Here is a 22,335-nt window from a genome sequence, read left to right as displayed (position 1 = left end):
GATTTCAGATGTGCAGGTGAGAAACAGCTGTGAAGAGAGCACTTTGGGCAAGGGAGCAGGACTTGCAGAGGCCCTGAGGTAGAGAAGAGTCTGCAGGGAAGTAGGAACCCAGCAAGGGAGCATGAATGGAGGGAGCCACAGTGGTCTAAGCAGGCAGGAGGTCTTGCAGGTCTTGTAGATCTTGGGTAAGGGGTTTGGAGTTTATTATTTAGTAAGCTACTGAAAGGCTTTCAGGAGGATCGGTGACAGGATCTGCTTTGCCTTTTAAAAGATATCTGTCTGCTATTAAAATTTTGAAAATTCTTAAAAAAAAAAAAAAAAAGCTATCTGTCCACTCTGTGGAGAATGGATTTCTGGGAGTGAGAGGAGAGGCAGTTTGAAGGCTCCTGCAGAAGTCTAGGTGGCTCGAATTAGAATGATGGCAGCAGGAATGGAGAGAAGTGGTTGATTTGAAGCTATGTGGGGACAGTAGACTCAGTAGGATTTACGGATGGGTGGGCTGATGGTTGGTATCTGGGCTTGGTTGGTTGTGTAGTACAGAAGTGGGGAAGCCAGGGGGAGTTGAGTTGGGGAGCAAATTGGAGATCAGCTTTGGTTGTCTATGGAACGTTGATGTGGAGATTCCGAATGAGTACTTGGACATACCTGTCTGCAGCTCAGGGAGTAAGTCCTCATAATATTGGCAGTACTCATCGTCACGGATTGGCATGACATCACCTAGGAAGAGAATGTCGGATGTGTGTGGGGAGCAAAGAGAACTCAGCATTTGCTCCAGGGAAATCCCAGGTTTAGTTGATGTGGTTCTGGAGGAGTCAGCAGACAGAAGGACTGGATAGAGGAGAGGAAGGAGAACCAGGAGAGTGTGTCACAGTTGCTGAGAGAAGAAAACACTTTGAGGATGAGGGACAGTTTCCTGAGTGGGTGGGGGCCTTAGACTGGCTTAGGCGATCGGAAGGTCACAGTGGCCTAGCCAGCAGCCACTTTAGTGTGTGAGGATAGACGCCAGCCAGATTGGGGAGGAAGTGAGCAGTAGAGTGGACCAGCCTCCAACATGAGATGTCTGACTGTGAAAGGGGTGGAGAAGGGCTGAGGAGTGACTAGAGGGTTTCTTTTCTTCCTGGCATGGAGCACTAGAGCGTGTTCACGTGCTGCTCAGAGGGGATGGAGTACCGAAGGAAGCTCCTGGCACCCTCACATGGGTCTGCGTAGGTATCTTTATTCTCTCCTGGCTCTTGGATTCTTCAGTTTTCTGAATGTGAGTAGACATCCAATTTGTATTAAAGAAACAAGGAAGCAGGAGTTTATTGCTACTTGTTGTCTGTCCGTGGAGATGCATCTTCTTTAAGGAGTGGCGAGGGTTTAGAAATAGCACAAGATGTACACAGATGCTTACAAGAAGTCACACTCATTTTGTCAAGGGTATTACTTTTGAAGTATTGTTGATATTTTTTGAAAAGTGGAGGTCTAAGCTGCAAGAGAAGGAAAAAGACATGGGGATGCTTATTTCATGAGGTCCTCTAGGTGTGAATGCTGGAACTTCTCCCAAGTTGCTGTTTAAGTTCAGCCTTAAACTTGACAATGTAACATGTTGGCGTCCTTTCCCTCTACCTTTGAGGGGGTTTTGTTTATTAAGTGTGAATGGCTGAGGCTTGTGGGAGGGGCATGGGAGCTTGCTGTAAGCAGGTTAGACTGTGATCTCCTATGGCCACAGAGACATTGTTTTGTTCACCACTTGATAAGTGTGAATGAATGAGTGAATGAATAAGTGAACTCTGAAAGTCAGCATCCTGGGGCGCCTGGGCAGCTCAGTCAGTTAAGCAGCTCTCTTTGGCTCAGGTCATGATCCCAGCATCCTGGGATTGAGCCCCTCGTGGGGCTTCTTGCTCAGCGAGAGTTTCCCTGTCCCTCTATTCTCTCTCTCTCTCTCACTCTCTTGCTCTCTCTTGCTCTTGTTCTCTCTCAAGTAAATAAATAAAAATCTTAAAAAAAGAAAAGCATCACTATATTAGTAGTCATGGACAGTAAAATGACTCCCACATTTTCAGAATTTTCAAAAATGTCCTTTTTTGACCAAATTCTTATATAAAACATGCAAATTAGAACACAGTAAGATATCTTGACATACTCACAAGATTTGCAGAAATGTTTAAATCACACAGTAGGAAATAGGGAGTGGTGCCATGGAACTTTCCTCACTGGTGCTGGGTGTGAGATAGTACAACCACTCTGTGAAATTCAGTCTGCTTTACAAGGTGTATGTGCTTGTCCCGACCTCCACTGGACTGGGGCAGGGAGGCTGGCTCTGCTACCTTCCAGCCTGTGGCCGTAAGAGAGGCCTTGGAGTCTGACGGTGAGTGAGGAGTGTGAACTTCGAATTCCAGTACTTTTTCTCCCTTTGTCCTTTAATTTGTTAATGACTCTGTTCTGGATCTTAGAATGCTCTGTATTTTCTCTTCTTTTGCTGCTAAAGGTATGGCTCCAAAAAAGACAGCAGTCCAACTAAAGATGGAAACAGTTACATTGTCTTCGATGAAATGAGTCTTCCCCCACTGCATACCTGGTCATCAGAGGCAGAAAATTAACAGAAAAAGGATTGCAGATTTTATTTTCTCCCTTATTTTTATTTTATTTGTTAATATTTTTAGAGAGAGTGGGGAGGTGGGCAGAGGGAGAGGGAAAGAATATTTTTTTTTTTTTAAAGATTTTATTTATTTATTTGAAGAGAGATCACAAGGAGGCAGAGAGGCAGGCAGAGAGCGGGGGGGAGGGGGAAGCAGACTCCCTGCTGAGCAGAGAGCCCAGTGTGGGCCTGGATCCCAGGACCCTGAGACCATGACCTGAGCTGAAGGCAGAGGCTTTAACCCACTGAGCCACCTCTGTGCCCAGGAGAGAGAATCTTAAGCAGGCTCTACGCTCAGTGCAGGGCCTGATGGGGGCTTGATCTCACGACCCTGAGATGACGACCTGAGCTGAAATCATGTGTCAGCTACACAGGCGCCCCTCTGTTTAACTTTTTGAGAAATTGCCAAACTGTTTTTCCAAAGTGGTTGTGTCATTTGACATCCTCACTGGCAGTGGGTGAGAGTCTCAGTTTCTCCACATCTTTGTTGATACTTGTGAATGTCTGTTTCTCTTTTTTGTTTGTAGCCATACTTGTGGCTTTAACTGGGGAAATAGACATTAAAATACAGTGAAATGAAAAGGCAAAAAAAAAACCCCACAAAAGACTACACACAAAGAAAAACACAGTGAGATGCTGTTACACAGTCATCAGTTATGCCAGTATTTAACAGCTGAGTGTAGAAAATGAGTAGATGCAGGTCGATTAGTTTTTATGACTCAAATGATTTTGGCTTTTTAAATGATTTTTATTGAGGTGAGGTTGCCTTAGTTAAAAACAAACTCTGTTTTTAAGTAAACCCTATTCCCAGTGTGGGGCTCGAACTCCCCACCCCAAGATTAAGAGTCACATGTTCTACCAAGTGAGCCATCCAGGTGCCCCAGCTGTGTTTGCTATAGGTTTTCATTTTGGGGTCCTCCACCTCCATAATTTCTCTCTACTCTATTGAAGTTCATGCCAGCTGTGTCTTTATTCATTCACTGACTTCATCAACACTCTCTGAAGGCCTGTCTGCTCAAGAGTCCAGTCGCAAGAGAGCCTAGGACACCCCTGTCAGGTACTAGAACATCAGATTTTGTGATGTGGGAACAAAAAACGTAAAATGGCTGTACAGTTAAAAGGTAGACTAGATGTGCTGTCCTTCTTGAGAGCTTTTTACCAAGGAACACCTGTTAACACCTGTGACAGCTCTCACCTGGGTTTCTTGTTATTGTTAAGTGATTCATTGGCTGGTAGTTCTAAAAACTTCCTGCAGAAGGTCTGATGTCTTTCCTGAATTGAGGCTTTAGAATGTGCAGTAAAGCGTCTAAGAAGAAATGGTAGCAGATGAGGAAATCCATTTTGGAAAAAGTTTGTATGTAGAGATTGTGATTTTTGAATTGCAGCTTGGTATGTGGAGAATGAGGTCAGGCTTTGGCTTTGGCTATCATTTACTGGTTCTGTAACCCTGGGCAAGTTAAAAACTTCTTGAAGCCTCATTTCCTTACCTGTGAAGTGGGAATATTTCGGAGGGCGGGAAGGGATGAGTAGTCACATAGCGTAGCCTCGAGGGTTCAGGTGTCAGCTCTCTTGCTCCTTCACCTCAAGACAGAGTTTATAGAAAATAAGCTATGTTCCTTCCTGAAATAAAGATACAAATTAACTGATTATTATCTAATAGAAACAAAATTAGAACATTAGGGCAAAAGAAAAAAACAAAATAAACATAATAATACCCCTAGGTATAAGCATTTCCTAGAATATGACAAAAATGGTGTGATTTTTAATCACTCTAAATTCTTAGGAGTCACACTGTTTTTTTTTTTTTTTTTTTTTTTTTTGGTCAATTCTAGGTTCTTCTTTTTAAAGAAGATTGACTGATTTATGAGAGAGAGAGACAGACACTGAGAGAGCAAAAGCAGGGGGTGGGGAGAGGGAGAGGCAGGTTCCCTGCTGAGCAGGAAGCCTGATGTGGGGCTCTATCCCAGGACCCTGGCAGGGATCATGACCCAAGCTGAAGGCAGACACTTAACCAACTGAGCCACCGGGTGCTCCAATTCTAGATTCTTCTATTTCAAGGTATAAGTCATTAAAAATTCTTCCAGAAGGGGTGCCTAGATGGCTCAGTCAGTTGGGCATCCAAGTCTGGGTTTCATTTAGGGTTGTGGGATCAAGCTCTGCCTTGGGTTCTGTGCTTAGAGAAGAGTCTGCTTCTCTCTCACACTATCCCTCACTCTCCCCACCCCCCCGACACCACCCTTTGCCCTGCCACCATGCACCCTTTCTTTCTCTCTAAAATAAGTAGTCTTTTTTTTTTTTTTTTGGAGATTTTATTTGGTTATTTGAGAGAGAGAGACAGAGATAGAGCACAAGCGGAGAAGAGAGAAAGAAGCAGGCCCCCCACTAACCAGGGAGACAGGACCCCAGGATCATGACCCAAGCTGAAGGCAGATGCTTAACTGACCTAGCCACTCAGGTGCCCCAAATAAAGTCTTTAAAAAAAATTCTTTGCAGAAGATTTTTAGAAGTCACAATTATATTCTAAAGTAAAATGTGTTTTTTTGCAACAAATCTGAGAAAATGTTTCTGGTAAAAGGCAGAGGGAAATGATTATAAGTTCATTTATTCCCCCTTTCTTTTGTTGAAAATCATTACTATGTCCTAGTTGAGAAAACATCTCTCTCTCTCTCTCTTTTTTTTTTTTTTAATGTAAGATGAGATGGTATCAGGTCATGTTCTGTAACAAGTGAGATTTGCATTTTGAGTTAATGACTCATTAAGGTTCTTGAATATCTTACAGTTTGAATGAATTGAAGAATCTGTGAGGACTCTGTTGTCTGGATTCTTTTATCTGGAATAAAGTTTTTGCAAAGTGTTCAGTATATTGAAATTTTGAAACAGTGGAGGATAGAAAGATGAATTTAGCAGAATGCTTGCCTTGGATCAACTTCAAACAACTCAGTCATGTATGCCACTAAGAGTTGTGCCCACGACGCCATATTCTCCCCATTCTAGGTTGATTTATTACTCATGCCCCCTCTGTTAAAAGAGTTTATTTTTTAGGTAAAGGATTGAAGAATGAATATTTTTATTATTTTGAGTACAAACTAACGCATCAGTTGTAACTAGGCATGTTTTATGAATGGGTCAGTCAGACTGTCTCCATTTAAGGCTCCGCACTGAGAGCAGTTGGAAGAATGTTTTCCACAGTATTTTTGCCAGCATTATAATCAAATCCTATAGCAAGCTTCTAGATGATTTTTTAAGATTTTACTTTTAAGTCATCTCTACACCCAGCATGGGGCTCAAACTTACAAACTCCAGATCAAAAGTCTCTCAGTCCACCAACTGAGCCAGCCAGGCTCCCAGCAAGTTTCTAAATGATTTTGATTAGTCTTTTGGATGTTTTATTTATAAAAACATGATTTAGGATTTGGGGAGGATAGTATAAAATATTTAATTTCTTAATATAACAATATGTTTTTGTTATTAGTCTCTTTAGCACTCAGTTTTGAGAGGTGTTAGCTTTTCAACTGTAAAGCAGGCGGAATACGCTCTCATCAGTATATTTTGAATTATTATATTGATAGCTGAATTGAAATTGAGCTTGCAAAAACAAAAGTGTGCTTGTCACTTTCTTCAGTTCCAGCACCTTGAATAATATGGAGGATGGGCCCTAATTCTTGACTTTTGGGTTTATTGGTCAGTGTTTTCCTAGTTGCTAAGATGAACGAAGGATTCTGAGAACTGCACAGTGTTGCTGTCCTTTTGAGTGCTGTTAAATCTTGTGCACTTGTTGCCCGGGTATCCAAATGCACACTCGCTTCCATTCATCGCATTCACTTTGAATTTAGCTGTTCTCTTCTCGGCCACCCACACCACAGCCCCTGCGCCTGGTGCCCAGCGGAGCTTCCCAGTGGCTGCCGGTGGTCTTCGCGCTGGCCACACGGGCGCCCTTTTATTTCTGAGTCTTCCCTCTCCCTTGAACGTCCTTTCCTACTTGGCGTTGTTGGCGGCTCCCTCTTTGGGAGACGAAGCCTTCGTGCTTCTCACCTCCGGGCTTCTTTTCTGCATACGGTACACAGTGCGAGTGGTCCCGTGGCTGACAGAAGGCGTTCCTCCTTCCTCCCCTACCGCTCCCTCCGCGGGAGCTTCTGAGGCGTAGCTTCCTGCGCGGGGCTCCCGGGCTCCTCACCTGCCGCGCCGCCCGTGTGCGCATGCTCCGCCTGCAGGGTCTTCCGCCGCCGGTGGCGCCCCCATCCGGCGGGAGCGCGCCCCTCTCGCAGAGCTCCGCTCTTCTTCGCCGTCTGGCCTTTGACCTGATAACCTGTGGAGTCACCTATGATTTTTGTCTTCCTCCTTTGAAACGTCTCTCAGGCTTAGTCTGTCCCTGCTGCTCTGACGGCTGCTTGTCTGCGCCAAGAGCTCATCCCCGGGCTGGTCCGCACCTTCCTGCCGGTCGGCCTCTAGCCCTCGCTGGCCTAAGCTTGCGCGTACGGCGGGTGACAGATACGCTGTGAAATGTAGTACCGCTCAGGACTCTCCTGCCCGGTGCTTCTTGTGGCCTATATAACTTTTGCACACTATTTCCGCTCTCCCGTGCGGCCTTATTCTGTACAGCGAGAGATTGAGCTCTCCCGCCACCTCCCATGCAAGCGTCACGCGGCTGATGCCAGCCCCACGCCGGCCTTGCTGGCCTCTGCACGCTGCTCGCACTGGTGGGAGTGCCTTCCACTCTCCCCTGGCTCTCCAAGTTTCTTTCCATCCTTCAAGATGAAGCTCCTGCTTCCATTTTGATGAAGCTGTTTGCAGCTACCTTGACTCATAGTTGATGCTCTTTTCTCCGTGCAGCCAGTTTTCTAATGCCTTGCCTTTCAAAAATTCCACATCACTCCCATTCCCCCCCCCCTCGTCCCCAATTGTAAAATCCTTTAGGGCAGGGCGGGACTGAGCTTTGTAGCACACTTGGCCATCCCTGGGGTAGTGCCAGGAACACAAAGTTCAAGAGTGATGGAGGTAGGTTGTGAGAATCGTCAAGCAAGCATCGTCAACATGCTGGTTTCTAATTGTGTTGGTAGATACTGGGAAGTAATTCTAAAGATAAAGATATGGAACAGATGTTATAAAGTTCATGGTCCTTGCCTAGAATGGTTTTAGCTTTTACCTGGTGTCCTTTTGTTGGTCAGGTATTGCAGATATTATGGGATTAAAATTCAGTGGGTTCAGTGGGGGAAGCTTTGTACAAATTACCGTATTTAAACATCTTGTTTTATGAGTTAGGTTCTACTCACACAGAGAAAGGCCCATTTGCCTCTTCCAGACTCAGCTACTGTAAAGCAAATACTGTGCCATAAATAAAATGTCATTAGATGGACATCCTGTATTTTGGTTGTACAAATTAAGTGAATGGCATCCTACTTTGAAACATGGCTCCACTTACCAACCCTTGTGTATTTTTCCTATTTACTTTGTGTAAAAAAATTTAAGCAAATTTCTTATATAATTTCCTTTCCCAAAAGCACTTCAGGAATAGAAAGGGCCTACCAGCTCCACAGAGGGTTGAATCAGGACCCACGAGCCATTCTCCCTTGGGTGCATGGCAATGTGCAGTCACCTCCCAGCTGCCCCCTTTGATACCTGTCTCCCTCTGCCTTCCCCCGCCTGTGCTCCAAGCTGTAGGAGTGACTGAGAGCTAGAACAGTTTTCTGCTGCTTCTCCCCTTCCTGATGTGCCTTGTTGGTTTGTTTGGTAAGAAGTAGAGAATCCATTGTTAGAGTTCAAAGGTTTCTATTGTCCTGCTTGTTTAGTATTTATATTACTCTACCTTGTTACTAGCTTTTGTCTTCTTTCCCACTAGTTTGAGGCAAAGGGATGTTTTATCTTTGTAGCTGCTACACAGTAGAGCGTAGTCTAGGAACCACAAAATATTTGTTGAATGAAACACTCATGTGTTTAAAAGCCAAATTTATTCACAGAGTAAAGGATTATATTATCCAGCATCAAGCCCCCATTACCCACCCCACCCCCCGCCGTTCTCTCAAATTCTCTGCAGATTAACAACCTTATTGTTCAAAACCGGGGGTTCTTAAGCTTTTTGGTATTCCTTTTCCCCTTTTGGTAAACTAGTGAATCCTGTAGATCTGTTCTGAGATTAATGGTTTTAAGTAAATGCAATCCATAGGATTACAGAGGAAATTAGTTGTATGTATCTGTAACATCTGTAATGTAATATAAGACTATCTCTTCTTTCTGTGGTGACACAGTTACAGTTACTGGTAATGTTGCTGTGATTGCTTGCCTACATTCGTGTTTGAAGGCAGTCTTAAATTTCAGTTTGAGGTTAATGGAAACAGGAAATAACTTCCTTTCACACAAATTCATGGACCGCTGTGTTCTCTTGATGGACCGTAGGACTCCAGGTTAAGAACCTTGCTCCAAACAGTGGGAGCAGGGGTGCCTGGCTGGCTCAATCAGAAGAGCATGTGACTCTTGATTCCTGGGTTGTGAGTTTGAGCCCCATATTGAGTTGTAGAGATTACTTAAAAATAAATAAATAAACTGTTAAAAAAAGTGGGAATAAAAGAAACTAGGGAGGAAGGTGGGAGGACGTTTTAAGAAATTTACCTTATTTAGCACTGTGGCTGATTCTCCTATCTTAAGTCTGGGATAGGGGAGTGAATAAGATTATTATACATTGCTGAGGATGTTGATGGACAGAGACTTAGGGCATAAATAGTTTCTGTTTTAAATTTTGGGCACTGTGGGAGTAAGGGACTCATAGCTTAAGTGCGTAGGATACAGAAAATCTTTTAAACATATGCATGTGGCGTCTTTCTTAATCATGTTTGGAAATAACAGAGATGGCATTTAGTGGAAAATCTCATGAATTTTGGAGTCTGAAAGAATTCTGAACTAGTTTGTTAATCTTGCTTGAGGCTTGGTTTCTTCACCTGTTCAGTTAAGATACTGTTTGCGTCAGAGTTCCATGAGGATGAGTGAGCACGTGTGCCAGTGCTTGGAGCTGCAGACCAGCGCCGGCTTCTCTGGGGTGGGAAGTGGCTCACCTCTGCTGACCCGGAAAGCAAGGGTATTGGTATAAAGGGATCTTTCATATCCCTTTAGCCGGAAAAGCTGTTTGGTATTAGTAAGCCTACTTCTCAGGCTTACTGAAGTGCAGAACTTCCCAACTAGACACAATTTGAGAGTAGATTGCTTGGAGCAGCAGAGAGCGTCTTGAGTGCGTATAACCTGGAAGGCATTCTCAAACACGCCATCTCATTTCACCCTCAGAGCTACTCTGCATAAAAAGGCGGCATTCCCACTTTATAGATTGGGATATTAAGACCTAGAAGGGTAAAAAATCTTCTAGGGTCGTGAATTTGTATGTGATGAACTGGAGTTTGAAGTTGGGGTTCGCATGCGTAAACCCTGTTTCTGCTTCCGTGTTTTTTACACAGTGTTATTTCACAGTACTTCCCTAGTACTCCGGTGCGAGACTCCTTTCGTACTCTTCCTACAAGGAGAACACTGTGTTGGAAAGAATATGTATGTATGTATGAAGATTATTATGTTCACTTTGGAGAGATTATTTTTAAAACGTTTAAAAGATACTGAAGCTGTGGAAAACAGACCGAAGTTGTAAGAATAGGAGAGAACCATCCCGTCCCTCCGGCCTTCGGCAGTAGGCTGCCCCTCTGATGCGCATCTCTCCAGGATACCCGGGTGCGGTGTCATACAGTATGGACATCCCCCTGCACACCCTGCACAGTGAGGACGGCAGAGCCACAAGTACTCCTCAGACCTCAGTCAGCTTTGACCAGTTGCTGAGGGGCAGCTCCCCTCTCCAGCCTCTCCCCTCTCCTCCCGTGTCTGGTGGGAGCAGAAGGAACCAGTTAGGGATCATGCTCTGCATTGAATTTGGCGAGTTTTCCTCAGCCTCTCTTTTGATTTTCATGGTCTTGGTGATCTTGATGTGTTTCAAAATTAGGCCTGTGTTTTGTTTTGTTTTGTTTTGTTTTTTTGAAATATAGGCCTGTTATTTTGTAGAATATCCCTCAGTTTGGGTTTGTTTGATGTTTTCTCAAGAATAAACTCAGGTTATGAATCTTTGGCAGGAATATTACAGAAATGGTTCTATGTCTCATTAGATCTTATTTGTAATTAATGAGTATTTGGTAATTAGTATTTTGTGGGTAGGTACTTCAAACCTATCCCATTCCTCATCAAGCTTTCAGTTTATTTATTATAAATTTATGTCTGTATGGACTCATTCTTTCTGTTTTATTCAATGAGCTATAATTTTGTTATTCTCATTGCTTTATATTGATGTGTAAATTTTCCCAAATTTGGTCAGTAGGAGCCCTGTCACGCTCACTTCTTTGTTCTTTTGATGTGTTTCTGTTATTCTCTGGAGCATTTTCTTGCTTTTTGGCACAAGTGTCCTATGCCAGAGTTTCTTACCTCAGCACTGTGTTCATGCACGGTGGTTGTTTTAGTGTCCAGTTCGTTCTGCAAGAAAATAGAACATTTTTGAAAAAATAACTACCAAATGTTACCCTCTTTTGTATCCTTAGTAGTATATCACTTGGAATGCATTTCTTTCTTTCTTTTTTTTTTTTTAAAGATTTTTGTTTATTTATTTGACAGACAGAGATTACAAGTAGGCACAGAGACAGGCAGAGAGAGAGAGGAGGAAGCAGGCTCCCTGCTGAGCAGAGAGCCTGATGCGGGGCTCGATCCCAGGACCCTGAGATCATGACCTGAGCTGAAGGCAGAGGCTCAACCCACTGAGCCACCCAGGCGCCCTGGAATGAATTTCTGACACTACTGGTAAGGTGGCAGAGAACCTGCCATTCCCTTTTGTGCATTTCTTCTTTTTTCTACCTGAGGGAAAAAGAAGTCTTTTTGTCTCAGTGCCAAAAAGAAGTATTGTAATTGTGGAGGCCATTTCATTGTCAGAATAATCACTTAAAACAAACCACAACAAATAAAAAACACTTTTGGTTGAAACGAGAGTGGAAGAAGAAGTGTGCTCTTCATTTGCTGGCTTGGCCACGACATATGTAGTGAGTATTTCCTGGAGTCAGGCACCAAGCAGAGCTCTTCGCAAAGCAGCAGGGTTACTGGGCAGACAAAAACCAGCATAGTCCCTGCAGCGCCCTCAGAGAGCTTACATTGTGTGGTTAGAGTGGGTCACAGAAACCCGGAGGGACAGTCATGAAATGTCCTAAGCTGCATTTCTTACACGTGAAATGACCCATTCTGCTTTACAAATTGTTCTTACGGTAAAACGAGATCATTTAAGCAAAAGTCCTTTGTGAATTATAGATGTGTTCTATAAATGAAGTATTTCTTTCCCGTCACTTCCTCATGTATTTGTGGTCTTTTTAGAATTACTAAGGGGAAAAAAAAAAAAAAAGAATTACTAAGGAAGCATTGCCTGAATTAGCTTCCTGGCTCTTCTCCTCCATCCTGAGCGTCACTGTCCATCTCTCTGTATGTGCACTTCACTTACTTTCACGTCACTGAACCCTGCTCACAGACCCTGTGCCTTCACTCTTATCCTTCGCCTGGAACTGTCTTCATCTTCCCCGTTTTGCAAAATTACATTTTCATTCTGGACCTGGCTTTTAGCTGAGGCCTCCCTGTGCTTTACTCCCATCATGGGTACAGTCTCTCTGGAGTATTTAGTAGTCATCATCTGTCCTCTTATGTCATTGTGAGGTTTTCTCAACTGGCATTCCGGCCCTCAAAGTACGGGACCATATGCAGTATGTTTTTTTTCCGATTGATAGGCAAAGTGACCTGACTGCATTCATCTCTACTCCCAAGAATTTAGAAACAAAAAAACTCTGACTTTTCAGAAACACAAAAAAATCTGAATTTGCATTGAAAGAAAAAAAGAATCATTACTCTGTACCAGTATTGCATTTTAGTAAGTCACAACACATCTGACTTAACTGTCCCTTGCCTCAGCAAAAGATGAACACCTTTGTGCTTTTGAACACCTTGTTGTCTGGGAGACTTCAAACTGAGATGGTTGCAGCCCCTTTTGTCCTTCCCTTTGACCCATTTTGGTACCAGGGATAGATTGCTTCAGCTTAGCAGATGCCTTTAGTGACTGGGTCAAGTCAGGTGTCCCAGGTGGTCCGAGTGAGGGAGCATGCTACTGAAAGCTGGAGGGACTCAAGATCCAGCATTTCTTTTTTGTATGTGAGTGATAAAGAAGTTTGTCTCAAAATCTCAGAAATCAGCCACTTGGTTATCTTCCATAATTAAGAAGGAAAATCAAGATAAAACTACCTAAGTCATTAAAAGCGATTCACTAAAAAAAGAAGAAAGAAATGCCCTTGAGTGCTATGAAGGAAAAATGTCTGATGCTATGAGAGCTTAAAACAGGAGGAACCATGAATTTCTATTTTATTATCCAAGTGTGACCTAGCAGTTGGTGATAGTGCTTCCTTTCAGTTAAAAATCCCCTATTATGACTTCAAAAGATGGATTTCCAATGATAGACCAGTTTTTTCTCTTACTGTTCTAGCTTCAACATTCATTGTTAAAAGAACAGGTGTTTCAATAAAAGAATTGTCAGAAATTGGAAATATCCAGGCAACAGTGAAGACCTTTTAGTCGGTACATTCTTGTTAATATCATTGATTTTTTTCCAGGAAGGTATCTCAAATACAGACTGTGTTTTGGATATAGTACAGTGTAGTTTTGGATATTTGTCATGAGAATCCGCTCTCATGGTGCAGAATGCAGCCCGTTCTCCAGTCGAGTAGTAGTACCATGAGTGTCACGACAGGATCGTGATGTCACTTGGCATGCGCTCTGTTGACTTCTGTGTTTAAGGCAGTTAATGGGAATGCTGCTGCTTTGTTGTAACCCCTAAGCAGGCTGATTTGTTACTGTAGTTTTATTTCACGGTTTACTTTTTATTATGGCAGTGTTTAAACATGTACAGAAACAGAAAATCCCTTTACTTGCTTTCCACAGTTATCACCACATGGCTGGCTTATTTTGTATACACTTTCCTTTCTGACGGATAGACACAATTTTGTTTCCCTTACTACATCATTTTATAGCAAATGTTGAGTATTATATCACTCTGTAAATAATTCAGTATTTATCTCTAAAATTATGATTTTTTTAACCACAATACCCTTTTATTGCATGTAAAAATCAGTTAATTTAAAAAATACTATTAAATATCCTTCTGGCATTATCACTATTTTAAGTTCTTCTCTATGTGAATATTACAGTTTGATTTGTGGTATTGGCTGTTAGGCAGAACCTATAGAGTTTTTTCTTTTTAAACTATGATATAAAAAGAATAGCTCTGTTTCTGGAATGAAAATGTAATATCATATATTTGTAAAATATTTTGGGCTAAGACTCCCCCCGCCCCCCAAACGAACACACACATACAAACAACCAAGCACTGGAAATCTATCTATAAATAACAATCCTGATTAAATTATACTTGAATGACTATTTTTCTGTTGTTTGTGTCCTTAATAACATATATCTTGGGGAAGAGAGGAGACTCTTGAAAATTCCTGTTTCAGGTTTAGCAAGCTGATGCTGACTAGGTGGGGAGTTTTTGTGGGCTCTTGAGCCCGTGGCTATTGGGTTCTTGGTAGCTCAGTGGTCTTGAACTATGTGGCTTAGCGCCCTTAGGACCTGCATCCAGGTTTTGCCCCAGTTATTGGATACAGGTCATTTCAGCAGGTGCTTAAATGAGCACTTACTATATGCAAATTAAACTGGGGAAAATACCTTACAACTACTGAATGTGGAGTTAATTTGAAACAGTAATTCTCTTTTGTTATAATTCAGAAATAGCATAATACACAGTGCAAGTAATATTCGAACCTTTCAAAGAATAAACTGGGCAGTGACATGTAAAACAGGTAGTTTTAAACAGTTTACAACAGGTAATGATCTTCTGTTCTATACCCATTTCCTTCCTTTGCTGGCGCAGTACTGTGGTTCCCATATTAAAAGTGAGGAGCTGTTCACTGGAGGGCACAGAGTATGAACTGGCACCCACTTTCTGTTGGATTCAGGGTGTGTGAATGTGAGAGATTTTCTACTCAGGATGACCTGAGGATTTAATAAAAACTGAAGTTTCTGGAACCTTGATATTTATATGCACCCGTTTAGGTGGTATAGAACCCCTTTCCCCATGTTGATACTATTGAGTTTTAGTAAGTTGATAAAAACATCTGTCACCAGAAATTAGTTTTAGAACACTCCCATTCCCCCCGCTCCCGCCCCATGACCTTGTGACTAGTTACCAATAACCCCTGCCTCTACCCTAGTGTCAGGCAACCACTGATGGCTTTTTTAAAAGATTTTATCATTATTACTATTTTTTTAAATGAGAGGTTCTTTTTTTTTTTAAGAATTTATTTATTTATTTGACAGAGATCACAAGTAGGCAGAGAGGCAGGCAAAGAGAGAAGAAGGGAAGCAGGCTCTCTGCTGAGCAGAGAGCCCAATGCAGGGCTCCATCCCAGGACCCTGGAATCATGACCTGAGCTGAAGGCAGAGGCTTTAACCCACTGAGCCACCCAGGCGCCCCTAAGATTTTATTTTTTTAAGTAATCTCTCCACCCAACTTGGGGCTCGAATTCACAACCCTGAGATCAAGAATTGCATGCTCTGCTGACTGAGCCAGCCAGGTGCCCCTATAAGCTTTTTTCTCTACAGTTTTGCCTTTTCTACAAATTTGTTGTAAATAGAATCATCACAGTATGTAGTCTTATCTGTCTGGCATATTTCATTTCATATGATGTTTTTGAAATTTATCCCTGTTATTGCATGCATCAGTAGTTCACTCATTTTTATTGCTGGGAATTATCCTGTTGTTAGATACACCATATTTTGTTTATCCATTCACTAATTGATGGACATTTGGGTTGTTTCCTGCTCATAGCAGTGAACACTTGTGTAAACGTCTTTGTATGGTTATGTTTTCATCCTTCTTTGGTAGATACCCAAGAGTGGAGTTACTGCGTTGTATGGTAACTATATTTAAACATACAGCTTCAAAGAAGATCTTAAGGAACTGCCAAACTGTTTTCAGAGTGGCCGTACCATTTTCCATTTGCACCAACACTGTGTGAGAGCCGCAGTCTCTTGTGAACCCTAGCTATTGCTAGTCTTTGGCTTTACCCATTTTTGTTGGTATGTAATGATATTTCCTTGATGTTTTAATTTGCTTTTCTTAATGACTAAGGAAGTATCTTTTCATGTGGTTATTTGCCATTCATACGTCCTCTTTGTTAAAGTGTCTATTCACATCTTTTGCCTATTTAAAAAAATTAGATTGTTTACTGAGTTGTAAGTTTGGTGTTTTTTTTTTTTTTTAAGATTTATTTATTTAGAGTGAGAGAGAGAGAGAGAGAGAGAGAGAACAAGAGTGGGGGAGGGGCAGAAGAAAGAGAGGGTGGTGGGGAGCCAACACCCTGCTGAGCAGGGAGCCAGGACACAATGCGAGCGACCTCAAGATCCTGACCTGAACCAAAACCAAGAGTTGGTGGCTTAACGGACTGAGCCACCCTGGCGCCCCTGTAAGAGTTTTTGTATATAAATCCTTTATGAGATAAATGTTTTGCAGATTTTTTCCTCCAGTTTGTGACTTGTTTTTTGCTTAATAGAATCTTTGCAAAGCAAAAAGGCTTAAACTTTGATACAGTTTATTGAGTTTTTATTTATTGTTTGTGCCTTTTGGGGGGGGTCATATCTAAAAAAAAAAATCTTTGCCAATCCCAGATTTTCTTCTGTTTTTTCCTAGATGTTTTATAATTCTAGCTCTTTTTTTTTTTTTTTTTTGTACTGTTAGCTCTTACATTTAGGTTTATGATTCATTTTGAGTTTTTATGTATGGCCTGAAGTAAAAGTTGAGATCACCAGGGTGACACTTATCCTGTTCTTCTGACTTCTCTATTGGATCTAGAAGTTCCATCCAATTCTGGTTTGATCTTTTCCCCCTGGTGTTGTATTTGTCCATCAGGGGACACATAATGTTTCCAGTTGTCTTATTTTATTTATTTATTTTTTTAGATTTCATTTATTTGAGAGAGAGCTTGAGGAGGGGGAGGGACAGAGGAAGAGGGAGAGCTGACCACAGAGCCAGATGCAGGGCTCAATCCCAGGACCCCAGGACTCTGAGAGCATGACTTGCGCTGAAGTCAGACACTTAACCTACTGAGCCCTCCATGTGCCCCTCAGGTTGTCTTTTGTTTTGCGATTGATGTAAGCTGCTATTGATGGTCAACACTTAGATCCATTAATTGATTTTATTAGAGAGTCTGTCATTCCCTCATCCTTTATTAGCTGGATTACTTTTGTTAAACATCTTTTTCTTCTATTTTGTTATCCAGTGGTACAGTTGTGTACGATCTCTTTAGTTACAAATGCAGTGACTCTGTTAGCAAGTTGTTTGTGGTAGGTATTTTTTCTAATGCACCATTTCCCAGTTGAATTGGCAGACAGTTTCAACTAATTAGCAAATTGAGGGTTTTTTCCCTCTCTCTGCATTAATGTCTTCTGAACAAACCCTTCTGTTGGGAACTCTGCTTAAGAGTGTTCTTCTTGGCTTCTTCGTTTGTAGGCAAAGACTGTATGTATGGTCAATGATTGCTTTATAAGAGCGAATTATAATCTCGACTGTGTTTTTTTCCAGTGTAGTATTTTGTAATGAGCATAGAGTAATTGCTTTTTTCTTTTTTTACAGCTTTGATTTATGATGCTCTGTCTCTTACGCTGCTTTATTGCGATGAAATGGTTTTCTGTTCTTTCCTTGATTTTAACTATAAATAAGAAAAGTTACAAAGTTAATGTAAATTCGATTATGCTTTTACTATTCATACTTTTCACTTTTTGTGTCTTAGTCGTTAACATCATTTTCACAATTCTTCCCAAATGGGATGATTTTTTTTTTCTTTCTTTGGCTGTCATTTTATCTGTTTTAAATACTAATCTAATGTCACAATAACTTTGTAGCATGTTGCAAGTAGATGCACCTCGAATAAAAGGACCTGTATGGAGCAGATGCCCAGAATGGTCAGAGCTAAGCAGAGGGAGTGGACAAGGGTGGAGGAGGTTTGTGTATAACCGGTCAGCCTAGAACCAGCCCTTGGGGCTGTAGACATTTAGTGCCGGCGCGCAGAGCTCACGTGTTTTGCAGGTCACTGCTGTGAATGTAGCAGGCGTTTCCGTAGTGCAGCAGAGCAGCCAGTGTGTGTCATGTATTTACTAAGTCCACTTGAAAGTAATTTATTTTAAAATGGACTTTATGTATTACGTAGTGCATCAGATGTAACGGCGATGTCACAAGTAAAAAGTACTGCCTAAGTGGGACGCCTGGCCTGCTCAGTCAGCAGAGCACACAACTCTTGATCTAAGGGTTGTGAGCCCAGGTTGGGTGTAGAGATTACTTAAAGAAAAACTTGGGGCGCCTGGGTGGCTCAGTGGGTTAGGCCTCTGCCTTCAGCTCAGGTCATGGTCTGAGGGTCCTGAGATCGAGCCCCAACCCCGCGCCAGGCTCTCTGCTTTGTGGGGAGCCTGCTTCACCCCTCTCTCTGCCTGTTGCTCTGCCTACTTGTGATCTCTTTCTCTGTCAAATAAATAGATAAAATCTTTAAAAACAAAACAAAACAACTTAAAAAAATACTGCCAAAGATACCTATAATTAACTGTGTCTATTTAGCATATGGATTGAAGTGCAAAAACTGCAGGTTCTTATGGGTTTTTAGTTGGAGTTTATAAATGTTAAGGCTTTTGCTTAGAAAAGAGTTTTTTGGTCTCTTTTCTTTATTTATGTGATATTTTATACATTCTTTATTTTTTTAAACTGGTAAGACATGGCACATTTTCAGAGTTGAGATGCTTTTCAATAATTATTTTAGTTTCTTGGCACCCTTTAAATTAAAGGATGATTGGGTGTCTGGGTGGCTCAGTTGGTTGGGCGACTGCCTTCAGCTCGGGTCACAATCCCAGAGTCCTGGGGTCGGGTCCCACATCGGGCTCCCAGCTCCACGGGGAGTCTGCTTCCTTCTCTGACCTTCTTGCCTCTCATGCTCTCTCTCACTGTCTCTCTCTCAAATAAATAAATAAAATCTTCAAAAAAAAATTAAAGGATGATTATGAGAAGTATTCAGAGTTGAGACTCGAATTCTATTGGAATAGATGACAGAACCTTCCCCATTTATTTTATTCTGCAGACCATAGACTGTGTGCTCACCGCGGCCAGGCAGGGCGCCAAGTCCTGGAGACTGAGGAAGGGCCCACCCTGAGATGCAGGTGGGCTGGAGGGCTCCTCCTCTGGAAGGGCCGCAAGGTACTTTCGTCGTTTCCGAGGAAGAGAATTGCATTCTGTGTGGGAATGTGTATTTAGTTACTTTCCCCTTTATGTTGTAGGGATGTGAATCTATCTATGATTTTTCTTAGTTTCTCCTGAAAAGTACTTTGGTTTTGCAAAATGATTGTTTTTTTTTTTTTTTTTTTTTTTTTTTCCTGGAAAGGCAGTGCTCAGACTTGGGAATCTGAAAATTTAAAAATCGCAAACCAAGCTGCAGCCAACTTAGATCACCTGAGAATTGGCTCCTTTTCCTTCTGTGGCTTTCGTTTCCATCCAGCTTTCTACTTTGACAGTTATAACCTCATATGCTTACTGAGGTCTGGCCAAGATAGCCAGCTTCTTCCCAGACTCTGGAACTAATCTTCACCCCAAAGGAGATGCAGACATGAATTACTTGAGTATGGCAATAACTTGCTAGTGCAGCTTCAAGGTCAGTCTTACTGTTAAGTCTTTTTGACCTTGGTAATACAGTTTCTACTAAATGGATCTTTACTGTTTCCCCCAATTATATAATGATTAAGTCAGTGCCTTGAACTCCTCAGTACCAGTGGCTAGATTTCGTCCTTGAAACTTAATTTCCCCAATATTTATTCTGAGTTTCTACATAGGCTACCAGCCTGTTTGCTTGTAATTGTTAATTATTTTGCACTCTGCATTATCTTGACCTGCATAGATTTTCCTTTCTCACACAAACAAATCTCTCAGCTTTAGAGTTAAGTTCACATTCCTTTTTCTCTTCCTTCCAGACATTTATTGAGTATCTATTTGGAACTGGGACTAGAGAGAGAAAATAACCAAGACCCTGACTTAAAGAGTAGCTATGGGTATCAACATCAGAATTCCTTCCCCCTCAGTTTTATTGAGATACAGTTGGCATATAACATTGTATTAGTCCCAGGTGTACAACATAGTGATTTGATATATGTTTATATTGCAAAATGATGACCACAGTAAGTTTAATGTCTGTCACCCCACATATTTACACATTTTTTCTTATGATGATAGCTTTTAAGATCTACTCTCCTAGCAGCTTTCAAATATATAATACAGTGTTGTTAATCTAGTTACTTGCTGTACATTATATCCCCAGGACTTGCTTATACTGTAACTGGGAGTTTGTACCTTTTGACCACCTTTACCCATTTGTCCACCACACCCCTCCCCCACCTTGCCTCCCCATCTCTGGCAGCCACGAATCTGTCTGAATCTGAATCTATGAGTTTGATTTTTTTAGATTCCCCATATAAGTGAGATTGTACAGCATTTGTCTTTCACTTATATCCTTTAGCACACTGCTCTTACGGTCCATCCATGTTGCAAATGGCAGGATTTCCTTCCTTTTTATGGCTGGAGAATATTCTGTTGTAGATGTGTAACCACATTTTCTTTATCCATTGATCCATTGATGGATACATCAGTTGCTTCCATATCTCGGCTGTTGTGACTTATGTTGCAGTGGACTGTACCGTGCAGAGATCTTTCGTGGTAGTGATTTTGTTTCAGATACTTAGAAGTGGAGTTGCTGGATCATATGGTAGTTTTATTTTTCATTTTTTGAGGAACCTCCATACTTTTCAAAATGGCAGCTCCAGTTCATGTTCCCACCAATAGTACACAAAGGTTCCCTTTGCTGCACACCCTCATCAACACTTGTTCTTTCTTGTCTTTTTGGTACTAGCCATTCTAGCACGTGTGAGATGATATCTCCTTGTGGTTTTGATTTTCATTTCCCTGAAGATTCGTGATGTTGAGCCACCTGTTCATGTACCCATTGGCTATTATATGTCCTTTTTGGGAGGGCATCTCTGTAGTTCTGTGATTGGTTGACTTCAAAGGAACACCATGAGAAAGGAAGAGTTCTTTGTTCCAACAAGCCTGATTACCACGATCTCAGGCTCAAAGTCTAATTAACTGAGCAAACTTAGCTTTGAAATATTTTGCCTAGCCATGTGTAAGTAGCAAGCTATTTAAAGTGAAATCAAAATCATTTTAAGGCTTTAACTAAATCTTTTTGTATTCTGTTGGAATACAGATAAACTGAACTGTGTTTCACAGGAAGACCAGGATGGTGAGGGAACTTCGAACCTGTCTTTGGAAGGACTGTTAGTTCTTTTGGCTGTGTGAAGGGCTCTTGTGTGAATGGGGTGCAGACACATTGTGAGTGGGAAACACCTCTGGGTAGAAGCCTTTGGAATTTGGGGCAGTTGAAGGATACGCTTTATGGTGAAGCAGCTCAGAAGTGGAACAGATTATCCCAGAAGGTGTTCCTGGGAGCTCTCTGTCACTGTGTCACTGATGTTGTTTGACAGGGAATGGACAAATTCCTCTTCAAGGATGCGTGGAGAAGAATGTGCTAGAGAAGCACCCTGGGTTAAAGGAGAGGTGTTCCTTGTGGAAGTGTTGGGGCATGAGAATAGTGGGTAGATAACCACAAAACTATGAGGACCGCTGGACGAGGTGCCACCTGTTGAAGTGTCTCCCAACTTTTAGATCCACCAATCTCCATTACTTAATGAAACAAAAAAAGATATCTTTTTTCTTTTTTAAATCGTCCAGGCAGTTGAGTTCATATATGTGAAAGTGCAGCACAGGGTGTAGTTCCTGATGGCACTAAGCAAATGTTTGAGAATGGGAGTGATAGGAGCATTAAAGCATTTATTTGAGGGGGAAGTGAGCAAAAGGAAAACTGTGTGTTAAAGTTCATCACTCATCATTGGAGTAAAGTAGAAAAGTTATTTTCTCCTTGTACTTCACCCCAGTCCATCAACACCCTCTGAAACTGCAGGGTTGGCTGGGCCAGCCCCATGGCACTGATCTGTTTTGTTGGGTTATTTGTTTGCTTCACAGATGTCTCCATTTCCAAAAAGGCCCAGATTCCATGATATTTAGTTCCCACCACGGTATCTGTTAAAGTCAGGAAAACTTTCTTGACCAGACTGTTCGTTAAGGTGGCTTTTTGAAGTCTAACTAACTGGCAGTCTGAATTTGACATTTCTTTAAAGCTTCAGGTAAGAGTATCACTCTGCTGCTTGAAAGGCTTATTGATTTTTTCCCCTTAAAACATTGTTTTGAGAGGAATTTGAAGTAAGTTCATGATTTTTGGTAGTTAGATTTGACATTAGGCCTCTGCGAGCACTGGCTTTCCTGGTCAGTGAGGACCGAGGGTCATGTCTCTCGTAGTCTGGCTGAGGCCACGAAGGTTCAAACCCGATGCAGCTGAGCTCGTGCTTATCTGCACATGACCGTTGTGGAGGGATTTAATGTGAGTTTAGACAACTGAATTGACTTCCTTTTTTCCTTTATGCTTTAGTAGAGAATAGTATTGCATTTATAATCTCACCACTTACAAGAAAATAGTGAAGAGAAA

The 22,335-nt window shown here is 41.8% G+C and overlaps 1 protein-coding gene across 4 annotated transcripts in view; it reads left to right on the top strand.

The window, feature by feature from the left end:
* The window catches only part of SFMBT1 (Scm like with four mbt domains 1), a 115,435-nt gene that overhangs the window by 24,222 nt on the left and 68,878 nt on the right, over window positions 1-22,335 (top strand). The window lies entirely within an intron of this gene.

This window comes from Lontra canadensis, unplaced genomic scaffold (assembly GCF_010015895.1).
Source record: "Lontra canadensis isolate GAN:19392208 unplaced genomic scaffold, GSC_riverotter_1.0 scaffold35, whole genome shotgun sequence".
Classification (NCBI taxonomy): Eukaryota; Metazoa; Chordata; class Mammalia; order Carnivora; family Mustelidae; genus Lontra; species Lontra canadensis.
The sequence above is the reverse complement of the archived record's forward strand: the minus strand, read 5'-3'. Positions and strand labels throughout refer to the sequence as shown.